This window comes from Thermobia domestica, chromosome 15, assembly GCF_964235325.1.
Source record: "Thermobia domestica chromosome 15, izTheDome1.hap1.1, whole genome shotgun sequence".
Taxonomy (NCBI): domain Eukaryota; kingdom Metazoa; phylum Arthropoda; class Insecta; order Zygentoma; family Lepismatidae; genus Thermobia; species Thermobia domestica.
Genome location: NC_137468.1, coordinates 128,186,112 through 128,207,345, shown reverse-complemented (window position 1 = coordinate 128,207,345; position 21,234 = coordinate 128,186,112). Strand labels below are relative to the sequence as shown.

The window sequence follows — 21,234 nt, the reverse complement described above, 5'->3', positions numbered from 1 at the left end:
CTATTACTCTTATCATATTTGTTATGAAATTTCTCTTTGTACTCCTATACACGTCGCTCCTCTCATGGCAGTACATAATAAAACAAGGAGAAGGCCTGGTTACGAGGTGGTACCAGAAAGAGTGCTCAGCGGGAGTGTACTGCCATGAGAGGAGCGACGTGGATAGGAGTACAAAGAGAAATTTCATAACAAATATGATAAGAAGAATAGAAATGATGGAGGACGAAGAGGAAGGAAGGAAGGAGAGCATACAGAAACTCTACAGACAGTTAGAGAAGAACGGTTACAGCAAGAAAGAGTTAGAGAAGGAAGAAGAACGCAGGAAGAGGAAGAGAGGGAGAAAGAAGAATGAAGAGGATGAGAGGGGAAAATGGCATGGCATAGAAAGTATGGGAGAAGAAACGGAGAAACTGAAGAATTTATTGAAGAAAGGAGGGGTCAGAACTTATAGAAAGGGTGGAGAAACTTTATTAAAATCAATAAAGAAGAAGAATAGAAAGGAAAAGGAACTAAAAAGATTAATGAAGAGGAAGAAGGGGTCATTTACAGGGTATGGTGTGAGGACTGCGATATGTCATATATAGGAGAGACAGGAAAGAGAATGAAAGAAAGGATAAAACAACATCAAGATGATGTGAGGAAGAAGAAAGATACCAATGCCATATACAAACATGTTAAGTAGACGAATCACGCAATTAATTGGGATAAGACGGAAGTATTGGAGATGGAGAAAAGAATGATAATAAGGAAGTGGAAAGAAGCGGATTGGATAAAGAAGGTAGGAAGAGATAAACTGATGAACTGGACAGGGGGCTTACCAATCAATGAATCATGGCAAGGAAGTTTGGATAACATAGAGAAAAAAAAAAATAAATAAATAAATAAAAAAATAAAAAATAAAAGTAAAAATAAAAGGCCCTTATAAGAACCAAAAAATAAAGGAAGTGATTAATTGGAAAGTGAACACGAAGACTTATAGGATGGGCTGAAGGCCTCGGTAAATAAGAAAAATAAATAAATAAATAAAAATAAAAAAGTACAACAATGACTCTATATATGACTGTTAGATTAATTATAATTTATCTATATATAATAAATATATATTTTTATTTATACAATAAATATAAATATAATAATAATTTAAAATTTTTTTATAACAATGAATATATATATGACGGTTAAAGAATTTAAACTCTGTTATAACAACATTTATATATATATGTCTGTATTTTCATTAATTTCGATCGTGTCTGAAGAAGGATATGCTAGATATCCGAAACAGTTACAAATTATAATTTAAAATAAAGTAAAGTTTTAAGCTTTGGTCAGTGTCTCTTTTGTTAAAATAGAATGATTAGCATGAAATCTAATGTATAAAAATAACTAAACTAATTAAATGTATATATTAAATCTGAGAATAAAATTTAGATTGCTTATGCAAATTTTATGAATAATAAAATAAAAATAAATAAAATATCTCTGTTAAGCTTGCTCATAACAAATTCCCCTTTTGAGAAGGTTGAGATATACTTGTGAAAAGATATCACAACGTTCTCACTTATGCTAATTAACCATGAATAGATTTACCTAGAGTGAATAATATAACCCCCTTATGACTCTTTGATTAGAATTAATAAAAATACAACTATTCTAGAAAATTTAAGCGTATTTTTCTACCTATCTATCTATAGACTTGCATGAAAAACTATATTACTAACAATACTATATATATAGAAATATGCTTTAGCCTAATATGATTATAAGTATGAATATAATAATATAAATACTAATTAATTATTATCTATTTATCCCATCGTTGGAGTTACCGTCTTGAGAATTTATGTTTCTGCATTCTCCTTTTCAGGTGTATCATTTGCTCGCATGTTATATTTTTTTAATAGAAAAGCATTTCTCTTAACTATCTCCTTGCCAGCGTTGAGGTCTGCAAGTGTATAGACATTGGTTTCTGTCTTGTGGACTACTTTCCAGGGCACAATATTCTATTGAGGTGAACTTCCATTACAATTTAAATTTTTTTAACAACTACAGTAGTACAGTGGATACAGGACATCCGAATATTCTGATTTTACTTCATTTCCCAGAAGTCGATCGAGTGTTCTGATGCACGATGACAGACTTGCTTTTGTTTTAAAACCTAATTTTATGAAACAGTGTGATACTCATTCATATACGAAATTTAGAAAGTATTGGTTATTGTTCTTGTTTGATGATTATAATTAACTGTAACCACCTTCAGTATCTGATGATCTTCTATGTGAGCCATCTGTGAATTTCATTTCGAATTTGATTCTGATATTTCATGGGAAAATTGTACATTTTTTACCTAATGGGTGTGGGATCAGTTATTTAAATACAGTGTTAATACCCTTTGATTGTTCCAGGTCTCTCGTCAAAAATATCACGATGTTTAATAAAGAAGCTAACATGGCGTTTTGATCATTATTAAGATCTACATAAGCGTTTACATGTTCGTGGATTTCTTCTACAGTGGTTTTTGTCTCCACTTGTAACCATTCTGAGGGTGACAATATTCTTTCTTGCAGTTCCTTAATTGTTGGAAACTTTGTAAGCTTCAACTGTGGCTTGGGGTCAGTCTCATTTAGCTGCTCCCTTGAATTTCCATAAACCATTTGCTGCAATTCGTCATCTCTCTCTAATTCATTAAAATTCTCTACCGTGATTGCATTATCAGCATCACAATTAATTGTCTCCTCCATATATCTCAATACTAAATCTTGGTTATCTACTTCCACGTCTCGAAAATGTATTTCTACAGTGTGTGGCTTATGTAATACTAATAATCCTCTAGAATAATCTAACACAGCATGTGCTTCTACAAAGAACTGAGATCCAAGGATTAATTCACGATTAAGGTTTTTCACTATGATCCCTACTGTATGAAATAGTTTCCCATTAATGTACAATGCTAATAGAGTTTGCCTCAATATAACAACTACTTTTCTACCAAACGCAGAAGTAACTTTCATATTGTTACTTTTCAAAAAAGGTGGTGCGGGGTTACTGTCCTTAACTGTATTCCAAAGATTTTCACTCAATGCTGATATAGATGATCCACTGTCCAGCAATGCATTGATTGACTGCGCATAAATTATCACATTAATTTCAGGTAAATGTATAATATTGTTTCGAGTCACAGGCTCGTCTCAAATATCAAGCAATTCATCAAATATTCCGTTTGCTTGTTCAAATACTGGTTAACTAATTAACACACTTTTACCATCTTTTAACACTAACTTAACTGAGTTATTTTCTATGTCACTACTTTGATCAAAATATTTCTTTTCTATTACTTTTGTACAAGTGACACAATTTTCTTTTCCTTCTAATGACCTATATTCTAAAATCTTCAATGAAGTTTCTTTTTCATTGTGTATCATACTATTATCATTACTGTTTTGACTGTCATCGAGCACGCACTGGGGTTGGACCACTAGTTGAATACTGGGTTCGTTATTTCGGATGTCAAGTATCAACTCTTCCTCAGTGCATGCTGCAAATTCTCATTGTTCATTGATATTGTTTTCCCTTGCACTGGTTGTATTTCCTTGGGCTGTGTAAGTGTTGGAAGTTTGTCTGCTGTCATATGTTTCTAATACTTAAATTTGTTCTGTGTCATCATGTGTTCCTGTTATTATTATTACTACGGCTGTAAAAATTCCTTGAATTTACACCCCGTGTACCTCTCTGTGGTCGCGTGTTTTGATGAGGCGCGTTTTGAGAATTTTGTCTGTTATTTCTGGTAGATTGATTTTCAGTATTTCGGCCACGCCCTTTTGAGGTCTCTTCATTTGCATTGGAATTTCTTTCAGTCCTTTCTACGCGACCTCTTGCATTTCTAGAGTAAGGACCACGGTTTTGTCTGTGAATACGATTATTCCGTTATGGCTGAGTGGTCTCGTGTTGTTCACGTGTGATCTCTAGCATATTAATGCACCTCCTCTGAGGGACATTAATCCTATCCTTGAATGAATACTGAACTTCAGTCACAAACGTGAGTAATTCTGAAATAGTTTCTGATTTCGCGGTTATTATAATTCTGAAAAGAGAAGGTGAAAGTTGGCGCGGAAGAACCTTTAACAGGATTTTCTATTCAAGGGGAGGGTCTAAGACTGCATTAAGGTGCAGTAAGTGAAGCAAGTATTCCGATGCGCTTTTGTGTACTTTTGGATTGAATTGACTTGTCAATATGTTTGCTCTTAAAGCAGTTAATCTCTCTTGGTTCAAATATGTGGCTTTAAATGCTGTTATAAAGTCTGAATATGTAACAATCTTGCTTCTCATGACCTTAAACCAACAAGGCGCTACCTTTTAATGTACGAGAGATAAAGGACAGGCGTGCTTCAGTGTTGACACCAGTTAGTTTAAAATAATTATCTAGGTCAACCAGGAAGCTATAAGTCTGTGCTTCATCTTCTAATCCTTGAAAACATGGTAACTTTAAATCTCTATGTAAAAAGGAATTCATAGCCGTTGCCAAGGCAACCTGACTATCCATCTGAGTTAGTGACTGTGCAGGTGGTGAGCTTATTGGTTGGAACGTATTATCACCTACTGCCCTTGAACATGATAGCAATTCCTGTTCTAATTGAAAAGTTACACTGTCTGGCCTATTGCCATTGCCTGTATTTTCATTATTGACATGCATTCCCCTACATTGTTCGCCTTGTGTCCTTTCTTGTAACCTACTTATTGAATTACATAATTCTTGCACTTTCTTGTTGGCAACATTATCTAATGCAATAAGTTTTCCTTCTAAATTTTGCACTTTTTCTATTACATCTTGTTTGAACACAGTATTGGGCTCACTAATTTTTTTCTCTATGTCTTCTTGCAAACTGACCTGTCCTGCTATTACATTTTCTAATTTATCTTCAAATTCTGATCTATTTCATTTTGAATAGTGTTATTTTTTCTTCTAATGTGACTAGTTTTGAGCCTATTTCTGTCCTAACAATTACAATTGAATTTTCAGTGGCCTCAATCCTATCGTTTACCTTTCCTAATGCACCACCTACTTGATTTACTGTTTTCTCAAGATCATTATGTAACTGTTGCTTTGTATTTTCGAGAGCTTTAGATAGTCTTTCTTCTAAATCCTTGTGAGCATTTTCAAAATCCCTACGCGCATTTCTAATTTCTGTATTTCTATTCTCTAATTTTTCTTCAACCTGCAAAAGTTTACTTTCTATTTCTTTTTGGCAAGCGTTTGTTTGATCTAACTTACGATTTGTACAATCTGTTTTCCTGTCAGTCTTATCAATTTTCTGTTCTATTTCCTTCTGTGAAGCAACTATTGTTAATTTTATAAATTCCATTAGATTTCTCATTTCCTCATTATTAACTCCTAATGGTGGTACTACAGGATTACTTGGTCTAGCTTTCTCTTTATCTCCTATCTCTTCTTGACTACGTTCTTCTTTATCACCTTCTGATTGCCTAACTTCTAATGTTTCTCCTGTTGATACTCCTATCACCTGTTAATACTTCACCTATTTCTTGGACGTTTATTATGTCTTCCTCTGAAGGACTAAACCTTTGTGCATAATCTAAGAATACCAGATTTTCATCCATCTTTCTCTTTTGTGACCGAGTCAATACCATTCACTTTCTCTAAAAAAATTTCTAAAATTATCTCTAAAATTCGATTTTTAAAATCCTAAAATTATCTCCCCCTTTATTGTTTACAACTAAAACATAACTTTTGTATTAATGAGCTTCATACTAAATTATGTAACAATTCTTGGACTAGATATGGGAAAATAGTTTCGCGAACAGTTAATTTTGACGTGTGATGATAAATTCTCATTTTCAATGACAGATGCAGCATTTAGTCTAGCAACACGCTGGGGTGATTGTATCTAACACAATGACCAGCCTGATCAAGCTTACACGCATGGGCGCTAAATTCTTGTGAAGAGCATGAGATAGGTGGGAGGTGCTTACAATACTCATCTCATCCTCTCACCACAGGAATGTACGACATGATATGTAAATGTTGTAAATAATTAATAAAAATTTAGATTAGCCAAAATAAAAAATAAAAAAAAAATAATTTAGTGTCGGTAGAGCCAAATTACAATTAAATTTAGAATTTACATTCCTGAAAACATGAGTTCTATTTTAACGTCCCATTGCCCCGTTAGGGACAGTAATGCTGCTTGAGGTTCTGACTTTAGGTCAGATATTATCTTAATATTAAGAAAATGTGAATTTATCGTCAAATTGCATTAGTTAACTCTGGCAGCCACAACAAATCCTGGAATGCCTGAAAGGTAAAAAAAAAAAAAAAAAATACAAGTTATTTTGTACTCACCCTGCGGCTAAGTATTCAACTAAAAACTCCACACACTTTCAAGAAAATGCACACATATTTATTTGTAATTTCACTAATGAACACACAATAACACCGCACGCAATATAGATATATATACACAAACTAGATATTCAATAGATATTTTTTTAAATCACTTTAATAACTGCCTTAAATAAGTTTCTTTTGTTTAAAAAATTAATAAAATAGAATAGAGATCTCTCTCAAATTCGAATGTTCACTGTCACTAAACCGTTTTTACAAGATATTTAATTTCTTGCTCACTGTGATCACACTTCACTACAGATGATCCTACTCGAGAGGTCCGATTATACTTCTTCTTTTAGTCTCTCACACGTTAGTTAATAGTCTCATAAATGTTCACGATGAATTTTCTGGTATAAATAGATTAGCATAATTATAATAGTCCTGCTACATCTTCCATGTCATAACATGAAGATTCACTTTATTGGAATAATACTAATTAAAATAATATCGTTTCTTCACTTTGGATAACTAAATTTGTATTATTCCATCTTTATCGTTGTTTTCTGGTGTCACTTAATTTCACTAATTGTAAACATGTTAAGAACTTTAAAAATGTAGTTTGAAACTTTTCAGTCAAATATGTTTTATAGCTTCTACAATAATTATCACAGTATAGAATCCATGTTCGTAAAGATTAATAGTGATCAAGAATCATAGTCTTAATAATAGCGTAACTTATTCATTGTAGACTCACTGTAGTATGTGGTTCCGATAACAGTGAAGTTTCAACTAACTCAATGTTTTTCTCTCATTTGCTTTTGTTACACACACTAAAGCTAGCTTTTACCAAAACGAATTCTTCGCGGGGCATCAAAAGTTTTTTTTTCTTCATTGTCAGAGGATAGCGGGACTTACTTTCCACAATAAGGGTTGCTTGCGAGAGGCCTGACGGGTGTATCCCTCTAGCGGTTACTGTTTCTTTTTCGAATGTAAACAACCTCTCTCAATGACCGATATCCTTTTCTGTTTACATTTAAAATTAATGATATTACCGATTAACGAATTACAATTGACATGTAACAAAAGTTGAAAACCAATATTTAAATATCCTATTTTAAATTTATAAACTTGGGTGGAGTTGTCATTGTAAACAAAAACAGAAAAAAATACAAAATAACTTTGTGGTGGTAGACAATTGTCTTCTGCTACCCTTCATCACACTCCAAGCCATGCCGGGAGTGCCAGAATCAACATACTTAGTTTAAAATTAAACAAAGAATAGCAAACTGCCAAAATAGCTATTCTATAAAGAATATACGGGTAAAGATCGCAATTCTATATACTAATATAACTATATCGGATCTGTCCAAGAATTGTTATAGGTTGGAATTTATATTCAAAAATATATTTCATATACCTATACCTTCTGGTAACCCTGGAACAGTATGCATTGATGAAGGTTCGCTGACTGGCAGCTAGAACCGTTGAACCACCCCCACCGGAGAAGTAGCGGTTCCATTAAAAGTGCGAATATCGCGGTCAGTGAAACAATTTCTCACGTATTGTATTTGAAAATTCGTATCTAGTTGTGTATAATTCAACAAAAAATTGCTCAGCGACTTTCTGTCGCTAATTTTGTTTTGTCCATCCTTAGAATTTCTTTCCTTTTTTTACAATATATTTCTATAATAGTTATAACACACTAAAAGAATGTTGTTTATAGTATTTCCTAGATACTATAGGTTGGCAATATTTGGTACTGTAGGTCACTAACCTTTATCTCCCTGAAGTTTCTAAAATTCATATGGAACTTTCCAACAAATATATATAAAAAAAAACAGTTTTCTGTTATGCCGCTAAACTTAATGAAATTTAAAATAAAATAAAATAATATTAGAATGATTAGCATAAAATCTAATGTATAAAAAAAATTAACTAATTAAATGTATATATTAAATCTGAATATAAAATTTAGATTGCTTATGCAAATTTTATGAATAATAAAATAAAAATAAATAAAATATCTCTGTTAAGCTTGCTCATAACACAACCAAAGAATCAAATAAAGTTCGTGTCCATACGAATCGTTTCCTATTCCCGCGATACATTGGATTGTTTCAGTTTGCGTTTTACAAGGCAGGTTACGAACAAATTACAGGCCTATGACTTTCAAATCACTTGTCGAATTTGCTTTTTGCTTTGGTTCTGCGAACTGTTCCCTTGACAGATGCAACGCAATTACACATATAAAATGTTCATGGTGCAAGGGAGTCTTTTGCCTGCATCATTTCTTCATAAGACAGAAGAACAACAGTGATCAATTTTCATCTCTAACCTATTATTATTGTGAACAATGTAATGAATAATTGTATCTAACAAACCCGTTAGTTATTGCGAAACACTTTTTCCTGTTACTTCCTATAGCTTTCAATTCGTATGTCAATATTCGTTACTAATTATATTGTACTTAACGCGTATAAATGCGCATATCCTCATTTTCTCATAAGTTTCCAAGTTGAATATCTCGAACTATTCTCAACCGTACAGGAATTTTATTAGCTTGTAATCAGCATGAATTGGGGCTTCAAATGGTATTCTTAATTTCTCTGCAAGCGAGTGCATTCTCCTGAACTTCCCTTGTGAGGGACAACCAGCAGTGCTTTTTTGATGGAACTTTCAAGAGCTGCTCGAAACAATTTGTGCAGCTGTACACAGTTCATGATGACATAGGGAGTTCAAGTGAAAACACATAAATCGTACCAATTTTGTACGCACCGCTCCCTGACAAAACTGAAAGTACACTAATGTCCAAAATTATTGTCGCATACCTATAACTGTCTTCTTGTAAGAATATAATTTGATAATGATTTTGCGGAGTACTTTTAATACTGATACTATGTGTATAATCAGGAAATGTATATTTGTGGTAAATTTCATAGGAAAAAATATAAATACGAAAATCATAATGTGTAAAATAAAATGTAAGTAAATGGACAAGAAAATTTTGTTTTCCTTTCATTGTTCTTATTTACGGCTCTTTTGACATGAAATTTACCACATACTTGTCTTTGCCGATTATACACATACTAACATTATAAGAAACACTGGGCGAATTCGTTATCAAATTATATTACTAGAACAACATATTTATAGTCATGCGACAGTAATTTTGGATATAAATGTACATTTATTTATTTATTTATTTATTTAGAAAACAACACAACAGGCTTAATGCCTAATTATAGTGTCGTATAATACATACATATACATATATACTTTTACCCGTACAATTAATCAATGCACTTCGAGTGTCAGGTACTCGGTAATAATCCTGTTTCTAAATACATATTCTGACATACTGAATATATCTAATACATCAGTTTTATGACTTAATTCATTGTAGGAGTCACACATTCTCCACAGCGGAGATTTATTGAGAATATTTGTTCGTGCCCTTTCACAGAAAAATATACCAGTATTCCCTGGTCTTGTTCTGCCTGTTGGAACGCTCAGATATATTTTCGTGAGTAGCTCTGGACAGTCAATTTTATTATTTAATACTTTATATAAAAATAGTAAATCAAACATCTTTCGTCGATTCGTCAACGTTAGGAAATTCAAACTCCTTACTAAGTCCACGTAGGGAATCTGTTTGGGATAGAAAGCTGTTTTCTTGTACGTAAGCATTTTTAGAAATTTAAATTGTATGTTTTCTATCGCTTGTAAGTATTTATTTACATTCGGTGTCCAAATAACGCACGCATATTCTAATCGGGACCTTACGTACAAATTATAAAGTTTAATGAATGTTGACTCGTTTCTAAACTCTTTACCCATTCTATAGATAAAACCGAGGTTTCTGAATGCAGCGTTAGAGATTGCATCAATGTGATGAGAGAAGGTCAATTTTGAATCAAAAATTACTCCTAAATCTTTAACTGAATTTGGTTTACACAGAGATATGCCATTAATTATATACAGATGATTGATGGGATTTTCTTTCCTTGAGAACGATAAAGACTTGCATTTAGAGATATTCAATGAAAGTTTGTTTTTGGCACACCATTGCTCAACACCCTGTAAATCCTGCTCGAGTTGTGTGCAGTCATCTATTGTGCTTATTTTAGAATATAATTTGAGATCATCGGCAAACAACAGAAAGTGAGAGTTTTTAACATAGGTTGAGATATCATTAATTACAAGAAGAAATAATAGCGGGCCTAAATGGGATCCTTGAGGAACACCTGATAATGTGGTAAATTTCATGGTAATGTATCCCTTGTAAGAGACAGCTTGCTCTCGATCGCACAAGTAGGAAGCGAAGTACTCTATTGCTCGTTTAGAAAAATTGAAAGATACCAATTTCTGTAGTAGCACGTCATGGTCAACTCTGTCGAAAGCCTTACTGAAATCCGTATAAATGACGTCCACTTGACCACCTTTGTCTAACTCTCTTGCTATGTAATCCGTTATTATTGCTAGATTGGTTGTTGTGGATTTATTCCTTAAAAATCCGTGTTGATGTTCAGATATGACAGGCTTAACATGGTTTAAAATTCTGTTGTATAATATGGTTTCAAGAACTTTTGCAAAGGGAGATAGGATGGCTACGGGTCTGAAGTTCTCTATCTCATTCCTGTTTCCAGATTTAGGAATAGGGCAAATGAGACCTTCTTTCCATTTATTCGGAAATATATTGGTTTTAATGGACATATTAAAGATAATGTGGAGTGGATGCTTGAATATATCTAAACAGCCCTTCACCACATACGGTGGAATGTCATCTATACTACAAGATGTTTTGGGTTTCAGCGCTTTAATAGCCTGCTCAATTTCTTCTAATTCTATTTCCTTTATATGAAAGGTGTCTAATATACTACATTCCGAATTATTTGTTATTAGATAATCTGTGTCGTATTTAGCGGGTACACTACTATATACCGACTGAAAATAATGCGCGAATGCCTCAGAAATCTCTTTGTTATGTTTTAATTCGTTACTATTATATGTTAGAGAATCTGACGAAAGATGCTTGGTTTTACTTTTAATAAAATACCAGAACTGCCGTGGGTCTTTTTCTACAGTAAATTCAGAATGTGAAATAAATGCCTTGTATGCTCTCGAAATTTCTGATTTAATTTCTTTTCGTAGTTTCAGGAACTGTTCACGATGGTATGAAATATTATTTAGCCCCTCTTTCCACTTTTTACGATGGTAAGATTTCCGTTTGATTTTTTTGATTATATCATAGGTAAACCAGCACGGATAACTGGCATTGACGTGCTTTTTAGCAGGGACGCATCGGCTGAATACGTTATAAATCATTTCGTAGAATTTTGAAACAGTACAATTAACATCATCATTTTGAGAAAGGCAATCCCAAGATAAGTTTGACAATTCTATATATAATTTTGTGAAATCAGCCCTTTTAAAGTTGAAACCAGTTACTTTAGGAACTTGCTTTAATTTAGTAATATGATTAAGAGTTAAAGACACTAGGATTGCTGGGTGATGTCTATCCTCTCGAACAAGTGGATACTCTTTAGTAACAACTACATCTTTGATATTAGAAAGTACTAGGTCTAATGTGCGGCCATTTGTGTTTTGAATGTCGTTGAATGATGATAAATTGTATAAGGACATAAAGTTATACACATCTTTACACTTGGTTGTTGAGGACATAAGATCAAAACAAGAATTTGTAATTTCTGCAATATTAAAATCTCCGATGCAGAGAATTGTGCTTCCTGGTGGACAGTTACTCTCGATAAATTGATAAAACTCTTCGTAAATTTTTAAATTTGAATCCGGTGGAATATAAATGGCACAGACAAATACATCTAAAGAATGTAATACTAATTTAACAAGAACACACTCTAGATTTGAATCGCAGGAACTTACATAGTACACATTATATTTTTTAAGAACAGCTATTATTACCCCACCCCCTTTACTCTTGTTAACCAGCTCAAAATTTCTGTCCTGACGGAAAGCACAATATCGATCATCAAATATTTCAGAGTCTGAGTAACTAGCAGTTAGGGAACTTTCACTAATGACTACTATATCGTATGTATTCGATACAACACTTGTAAAGAACTCTTGACTTTTTAAACCTCTGAGACCACAAACATTCTGGTAATACACTGAAAGTTTAATAGTGCGATGCTGGTTATATGGTACTGTCATATCACAATTTAATACATCAGTTTTCATAGAGAGACATCACATACAGAGACATGTTTACCTTTTTACCTTTGTTAGGAGTTGGTCTGAACAACACCATCCTAAGGTTCATCACGTTTCTTTCATGCTTTTTGGCGTCCCGTAATGTTACGTCTAGCAACTTTCTCTCAGGCTTGTGGCAGGCAGCACGCCACCGATTCGACTGTGATATTCCTCATTGTTGTAAATATATATATATAATTTTTCGAACTTTTAATACGCTCCTTCACCGGACGCAAATTCTTATTAATTAATGCACTGAGTCCGTTATCCGAACAGCGGTATATTGTACAAATATATGGAATCATTATATTTACTACAGAAATCTGCACGGGACATACGTTTTCCATATGCTACAGACTTTCCCCGCTTAGATGTTACATCAAGTCGTTGCAGGATGTATGACATCCAACAGTCTTCCATATATCACATACGTATACGTATGTTGCATACGCCAGCTATATGTTACATACATATATCTATATTTGAGATCCTGACCACCAATATACAGTTCTTTCGTTCGTACTGAAAATACGTTTATTCCAAACATGTATGCGGAAAGTATGTATAAAATGTATTATCTGTCAGGAAAGTAAATGTACACCTATTTTTCGAGTCTGGCATTCCTGCGCTCCATCCGTGGAGAGTATGAGAATTAAATCAATCAAATGTTTACTGAGGGGCAAAAAAAAAGTTTAATCTGAATAAGAAATTGCAGAGGGGCACAAGCTGTGAATACGAATAGTGCATAGTGTAAATAAAGGACGACACCGAAAGAAGTAAGGAACAGCTGTTAAACTTAGAAAAAAAAAGTAAAAATTGTTGAAGTGGGAACATAAAACACAAATACAACAAATACACCGACAACTAAATACAGCATGCCATGATCTTGGTGTAGTGGTTAAGGTGCTGGCTTACAAATGCAAAGGTCGCCAGTTCGAATCTTCGGCGAGGACATTTTTAAAAAATTTTGTAAATAATACATGCAGCTCATGAGAGATGGTAAAAGAGGTCGTATTTAGTTTATCGTAGCAATTATTATTGGTAATGTTTAGTACTGAAAATTGGTAATGGTAATGTTTATTGGTAATGTTTAGTAGTAGTCTTTGCGTATTGCTTTTATTCTTTTCTTCATTTCAAAAGAGAAGAATATCCGAACAAATGCCACCAAAATTCATCATATTTTGAATGTAAACGCCATTTGCAATTAGTAAAGAATAAAAATTGAACGTTCGGATGTAGCTGCAAAAAGTAAAAAGAAAAACTTGGAAGTGGACCATACTCATGGTTATTAAAAATACAATTTCTACATGCCTTACACCTCCCGATCACGTTTCTACGTTAGCAAGTAAGAGGTTTGTGTTTAGGTTAGGCTGGTCAATACGTTTTGCAAAGGGGCCCGGTTTAGCTCTGACGCACCACGGGTGCGAGAAGGGAGCAAAACACTTTTTCTCTCCCTCTGTGTGTCTATTTATCTATCTATCTATCTGTATATATATATAACGCTATTTGTGAATACCATAACCACCCTAATTTTCAGCGGATTGAGACGAAACTTGGCACAAACATTAATTGTTGAAATATCTTGATGAGTTCGTTAACCCGAATAATCAGATGAAAATGTTCAAAATGGCGGCCCTTCAAACTCTTAAAAACTCCCAAGGGAACCAAATTTCGCCCATAAATAGGTATTCAAAAAGTTTGAATAACTTTTCCTCCTTTACTGAAATATTTGTGTGCAGGGACTTGTTGAAATATTGGACTCGATTAATCGCATAAAGAAGGTTTACGCCCTTTCGCTACGGTCAGGCTTTTTTTCTTTCTGCAGGAGGGGGTTATTTTCGTATCGGAACAAGACGATTGTTAGTGATGATATTAAATTACACATTGAAAGTGAAGTAACTTGTTATTTGAAAAATGATATAATAAATGTGCTTTCCTCTAACACAGAGAACTGTAAATCATGTATTTCGAGTTAGGGAGCGTGAATGGCGAGGAGTGTTATTTCATTTGGTTTTTAGTAACACATTACATTGCAAATAAAGGTAGGCAACATTAGTGGTAAGTAAAATAATAATAATAATAATAATAATAATAATAATAATAATAATAATAATAATAATAATAATAATAATAGGTGTTGTTTGTGGCAAGGCAATATCTTCCTCAATTCTTCTTCAAACATAATGATTGTAACGCCATATCTCTCTTACAAACAAAATATTAGCAATTTATATCGAGAGAACGGGAAACTGTTGACTCATGGGAGCAACGTTGCACAGTATGCACTCATAGTACTTAGAAAAATAAGCAATTTCAATGCAAAACGAACGAAAAGTCATTGTCATGGGTAGTCATGGAGCCACGGCAGAGCCCTCTTTAGGCAAAATGCCGATAACTTATATAGAGAGAACAGGAGGTGATAGTGAAATGGGGCCAACGTTGGACACCGTGGACCTATAAGGCGCATCGAAAAATTTAGGAGGGAGGGCGCCAGCCAGTCTTACTTATTTCCACATAATAATATAAAATTATATTGTCGAAATACACACACGAGTTAGCTAGTAATATTTCATATTATTGTTATTATTATTATCGACAGCGTCTTTTCATTACGTGTGCATGTTTGACATGAAGCCAAAGAGCAGATCCATCATTCGTAGAAAGAATAAGAATAGTCAGTTACTTTAACTGTGAACGACGGCGAAAAATACGAAAAGAGTGACTACTGTAGCGAAAAGAAACAATACTTTCTCTCAAATGGATAAAAAATCAAGCCGAGATAGATTCGAACTCGCATGGACGGCGCTAACAGCCAGTTCATTGTCCACTTTTTTTAACTGACTCACCGAACGTGTTTTAGTAACTTGCTTATTTCTAATTTTACTTGCTTCACTCGTTTAACTTGCTTTTTCTAATAACTTATAACGACAGGGACACGAACACAAAAACATCGAGAACAGTTAAAAATCATAAATGCTCTCCCGCCGGGAATCGAACCCGGGACACCATACACTAAAGGCGCACGTGCTAACCACTAGACCAGCGGAGAGGGCACTGCTCATTCTCTGTGTCGTTAGGGATTACGGCCACTGTATTGCCAGCTATCACTTCTGTGGGTTGTATACTATGATCACATGTTTCTTCTTTGATGGAAGAGTTAAACCTACATTCTATGCAATACATGAGGTATTTAGACCTACATGCTTTTCATATAATGTAATAAAAGGGGTATGCTGCGAATAAGAGAAAGAACATTCCTTGGACAAAACGGAAACTATTGGCATCAGAAATATTTATCTACGCGGCAGGCGCAGTAGTATATTTCAGAATAGTTACTATTTAGTTCAGTAAACGAAGAAAGGGGTATAAAAAAGCAAATATGTCGCGTCAGCGAGATCGACCAGAGTTGACAGAGGCAGAAGCAGTCTTTATTCTGTAGTAGATCGTATCACAACTTTACGGGAGAGCAGAGGAAGAGTATATAGTAAGCTACTATATATATATATACTAAAGCATATAGTAAGCTTTAGTAACACGATCATACAGACACAAATGGATGTAACTGGGAGTAATACAACTTGGATTTAACAAAAGCCGTTTAGATATTCAGTGGTTTGCAGGGTTGTATAAGACACAAAAAGATAAGACACAATACAATTCTTCATACCTCAACTTCCAGTAACTAGATACATGCAATTTCTGGTTAGATACTGAAACTGCTGTCGGATTTTAATACCTGACGTATTGCAGGATACAAAATGCTTTGCATTACTTTTTTGTTTGTAGACAGCTACTAGCTTAGTGTTCTGAAAAGTTGTGTATAAACTAGAGATAACCAATTCCGGAATTATTACTTTCCGGACTCGAGAAAGTAAAACCGGACAAATTCCGGAATTCGGAAAATTCCGATTTTGGAATCATTCCGAAATTCGGAAAAATCCGGAATTTAAAAATTTCTGATTTCGTTAACATTCCGGAATTCGGAACAATCCGGATTTTTCGAAATCCGGAGTTTTCTCAATTCCGTAATTTTCTAAATTCCGGATTCTTCTCGAGTTCCGGAATTTTTCTGAATTAGGGAGTTTAACCGAATTCCATAATTTTCCGAAATCCGGAAAGTGAAAGTTCTGCTTCCAAAAAATGAATTTATTTTGGTTCATATGAATCGTGGCGGAAATAAGTCTTTGACCAGGTAATGGCGACTGCTTTTAGAGAAATAGAGAGTATGAGAATTCAATCTGTCATATTTGTAGTTTCGTGTGGAGAAATAACAAACTTGTGAACCAACGGTTTAAGAAAAACTCAAGTTATTAATGTAAACTTTGACGACTTCATAAAGAAATACGAAAGACATTTTGAATCGACGAAATATAACATACAAGTTTGCAAGCAGAGACAAAGAAACCTAACGTAACCAGACAAAAGACGAATCGTTTACCGCCTAGCGATCAAGGTCAAGCTGTTTTCAACGTCGAGTTTCGAGTTGAGTCGAGTTTGATAATGGCTCGCTCGCTCGTTCAGCTCGTTTTAACTCGTTTTGAAATAATGGCCTGATTAGACTGGAAAGCGAAAGCCATGAGAAATGTAAGCAGTAATGTGGAATACTTTTAGTGTTGCTGGATATAACGTATTTCAAGGGTACACATTTTATCATCTCTTTCAATCTTCAATAAGAGAGCAAAAAGTCTTCCCTTGCTCATCCAACCGAGAAATGTCTTTGGAAGTAATCAGATAAGAAATTTTGCAGGTGTCCACTCAGCCGTGGACTCAACACCTCTCGTTATCTTTCGATCAGCTGTTTCTTCAAGGAAGTGATTCATTGTCACGCATTAAAAATAACAGGAAATCACTAACTAGTTCATGTTTAAAATACTGATTTCATTTCACAGGTAGGGAGGTATATGAAGACACAATTATATATAAATCTCCAAAATTGAATTATAAATTAGATATTTAAAACAAAAAATCTGTGCATTGAGATTTATATAAAATTCGTTTATATGAGTTTTAAACTCGTAAGCAACAAAAGCTCAAGTTACTATTTCGATTCAAATTGTCTAATATATACAGTATGATACATACATATTCCTTTTTTTGATATGCGAGACGGGACATAAGTGGATCTGAACCACTACTCAAGTTTGTATTTCCCCGGTTAACACGTATAACGAGATAATTTGTATAAATTGATAATTACTTGTATTTTTGGGCAGAAAGTGCTTCTACATAAGCACTATACCAGATATAATGTTAATTTAAAAATAACAAAAGAAGAATGTTTTTAATATATGTAAGAAACATTACATTATTATATAATTCGTTGCTATGTAGTTGTTGATAGTTACCTAAAAAACATGTACGATTGGAAGACAGTCTATGTGCATATTCGTTAATAGAGAATCAACGAATAAAACTGTTTAATACGTATCACCGTTTTGTAATTTCAGTATAAAAGGTGAGAATGCAAGTAAATGTATTCACAGAAGATATTTTGAGGTGTGAATAATTACTATCACAAAAACTTGACTTAAATTATTAGCCGAACCAGGTTAACGATTACCTTGAGTGAATCGTTGTACACGGTTCTATAATTATATCCGGAGGAATTGGTGCGAACATAAATAATCATAGAAAATCAAATTCCTCGTAACGGGGAACAAACGCATCAATAATTATGTGCCCATTAACTCTACAATCAATTAGTAAATCAAAAATCATGTTATATGAGTATATGGTAGATTTTTCTTACTACTGTTTCTCGCTTCCAAGAGATGGCTTAGGAAGCAGTATTTTAAAAATGAACTAGTTAGTGATTTCCTGTTATTTTTAATGCGTGACAAGGAATCACTTCCTTGGAGAATGTTTACAGTGATCTTAGAAGAAAAACGCTGATCGAAAGATAACAAGAAGTATTGGGTCCACGGCTGAGTGGACATCTGCAAAATTTCTTATCTGATTGCTTCCAACAACATTCCTCGGTTGGATGAGCACAAGGAAGACTTTTGCTTTCTTATTGAAGATTGAAAGAGATGATAAAATGTGTACCCTTGAAATGCGATATATCCATAATTTTATACATTTATACAGCTTTAAAACAAGTTGTCCTGTATCTTTACAGTGTCAAGTAAAATAAACTTTTCCTGCTTTCTTTCTCTGCAAAGTCTTTATCAGCATCAACCTCAGACAGAACATCACTTTTAATGGACAACATAGAAAGACCTACAAGACGCTCCTGCGTTACTGTTGAAAGCAGGTAGTTCCTCATAAGTTTCAACTTTGAGAAACTTCTTTCTGCTGAAGCTACACCTATAGGTATAGTTAATAAAATTCTTAGGGCAATAGTTACATTCGGAAATAGCTAAACTATGCGCCTTGTGTTCTAAATAATTTGCCGCCCCCCGAAAACAACCAATATTTGAGTAGAATTTATAGTTTTTGGGGTCGCTGAGATGAATAGTGTCAGTTTTAATGCAATTAAACTTCAAGGTCATACTCCACATCCCAGGGAGAAGAGACAGTTGAAAAGTAATCGAAAACGACAGGTATTAGTGTTGAATTAATAATTTAAGAGGTCGCTGAGTATAACGATATAAATTTTCATGATGTTCAAGTTCATCCCCATTCCTTGGGGTGGGGGTGGGAGAGGATGACTTTTTAAAAATAATCAGATGAGCTAGCTAATTAGTAAATACTGTGATTAGAGCGAATTAAACATATTATTTTCTCGCGCTTGCGCGGGACTCTGCGTGTTGCTAGTTTTAAATATTACTTTATTGTGAGTCTTTAAAAGAATTGTATCCCCCTAAACTCTGACGCACTGTGCTCGAGCACAGAATAGCACTTATCTAAACATGGGCCTTTCTGTAATACACTCGACAAGTTTGAGGAAATTGCCATTGTTTCTTGAGTAAATAGTGTCGTCTTGTCTACGAAATGCCAAGTTTTGGGATGCAAGAAACTGAACTATATACAACACTAGTTTAAGAACTTCGTTCCAACGCTCAGTTTCATTGCGAATAAGTAGTTGGTTTTCAGCGTTAATTGTTTTACCTGATTTTAAAAGTTCAAACCACGATTGGATAGCCTTCATGTGAGTCAAAGATTTATCATGTTCTGACAACAGTTTGGACATATGCTTCCAATCTGGAAAACCTGCACAAGAGAGAGTGACATTGTAGTAGCACTGAAAAGACAGCAACAAAAACAAAATATTGCATCCTTACTCACTGAATAAATAAGCCAACTACCAGCAACTTCATCTCGAATGCTCAAACGTCTTTTGTAGTTACTTGTAGTAAATCGTCGTCCATCGCTGTTAACTGGGAACTCTCATTTACAGATTTGAACTGGATCTCGCATAAGAAGAATTTGACGTACTTTGTCTGTACTAAATTTCTGGCCAATTTCCTGAATCATCGCCGATTGATTGGGATTCCCATACCTGCAACAAATAAAGAAATATTCGTTCAGTAGAAAATAATATTTTATATGAAACATTGTCTTCTATACTAACTAAAACCTGAGTTAAATTTTTAAAATTGTGTCCATAATTGGAGAGTCACATGCTAGAACGGAGTAACTCAAACTCCATTTTTTGTAAACGGAGATAATGTGACATTTTTATTCAGAATTAATATTTTTTTGTGTGTCACCGCGAATAATTCTTGGTTGGTTTGTCAATACGCGACATGAGTTTGCGTATCGCGTCCATAAGTGACCATACATTCCGTTCATCTTTGCGATTACTCAAATCCTACTTCTCTTCTACTTTCTAGCACACATGACCATCCAACTTTTAAAAGATGATAAAACTCGTGTAGCTCTACATACAAAGATAATAGGCTTGCACCGAAGAGAAGATAGCGGGGAATTTTAGGTGGTTGTTGGCTAGAACAGCTGAGGAACAGCACAAAGCTTAGAATGGCGAATTACGCATTAGCTCGCGATGACGGTGAAAAAAAAATAAATAAATAAACACAGGGAGAAAAATAAATGTAATAACTAGAGAAAATATCAAATAAATCAATGCAGATTTCGTACGTATATAAGACTTCTTGCTCTTTCGTATGCATACACTGAGAAAATTCCGTTCTCCGGACAGCGGTATATTGTACAAATACAGTATACGGAATCCTCTTGCTTACTACAGAAATCTGTACGGAGCATACGTTATCCGTATGCTACATAGGCACTGCTCTTACAAGGGAAGGGAGGGAGATTATATATATCGAAGTGGAAGACGGTTTATACACCAATCGAAAGCACTAATGACCTATTACGAAACTGTAATAAAATTTTTCTCAACGCATATACTGTGCTAGTTATATGGATATATATATGGCGTACAAAAAGTAGGTTGCCATTCCAAAAAATCGCAAACGGTGAGACAGATGCGAAAACAGGAAAACACGTGTTTGATCATTTTAAAAGTACAACGTATCGAAGCAAAAAGTGTTGTCCTAGGTCAACCCGCAGTGTCCCAGGCGGGGTCGAACTCAAAAATTGCAAATGGTAATGGGGTCCCTTGTTGGAAGGCTGTTGGGAAATGCAAGAAGATGGAACAAGTCTCGACTCTCTAAAATTACCTTGTGCAAAATGGCGGCCGGTCAAAATGTCAGGAAAAACGTCACTATAAAGTCTATGGCCACCCCTATAAATCTGAAATG

At 34.2% G+C, this 21,234-nt stretch overlaps 1 protein-coding gene and 1 long non-coding RNA gene across 2 annotated transcripts in view; one reads left to right on the top strand and one right to left on the bottom strand.

The window, feature by feature from the left end:
- The window catches only part of LOC145671226 (cationic amino acid transporter 2-like), a 1,570,353-nt gene that overhangs the window by 968,995 nt on the left and 580,124 nt on the right, over positions 1-21,234 (top strand). The window lies entirely within an intron of this gene.
- The window catches only part of LOC145671229 (uncharacterized), a 331,066-nt gene that overhangs the window by 74,676 nt on the left and 235,156 nt on the right, over positions 1-21,234 (bottom strand). The window contains exon 2 of the long non-coding RNA XR_014128492.1: positions 19,796-20,009. This is a non-coding gene — a long non-coding RNA (uncharacterized LOC145671229). The remainder of the gene's footprint in view (positions 1-19,795; positions 20,010-21,234) is intronic.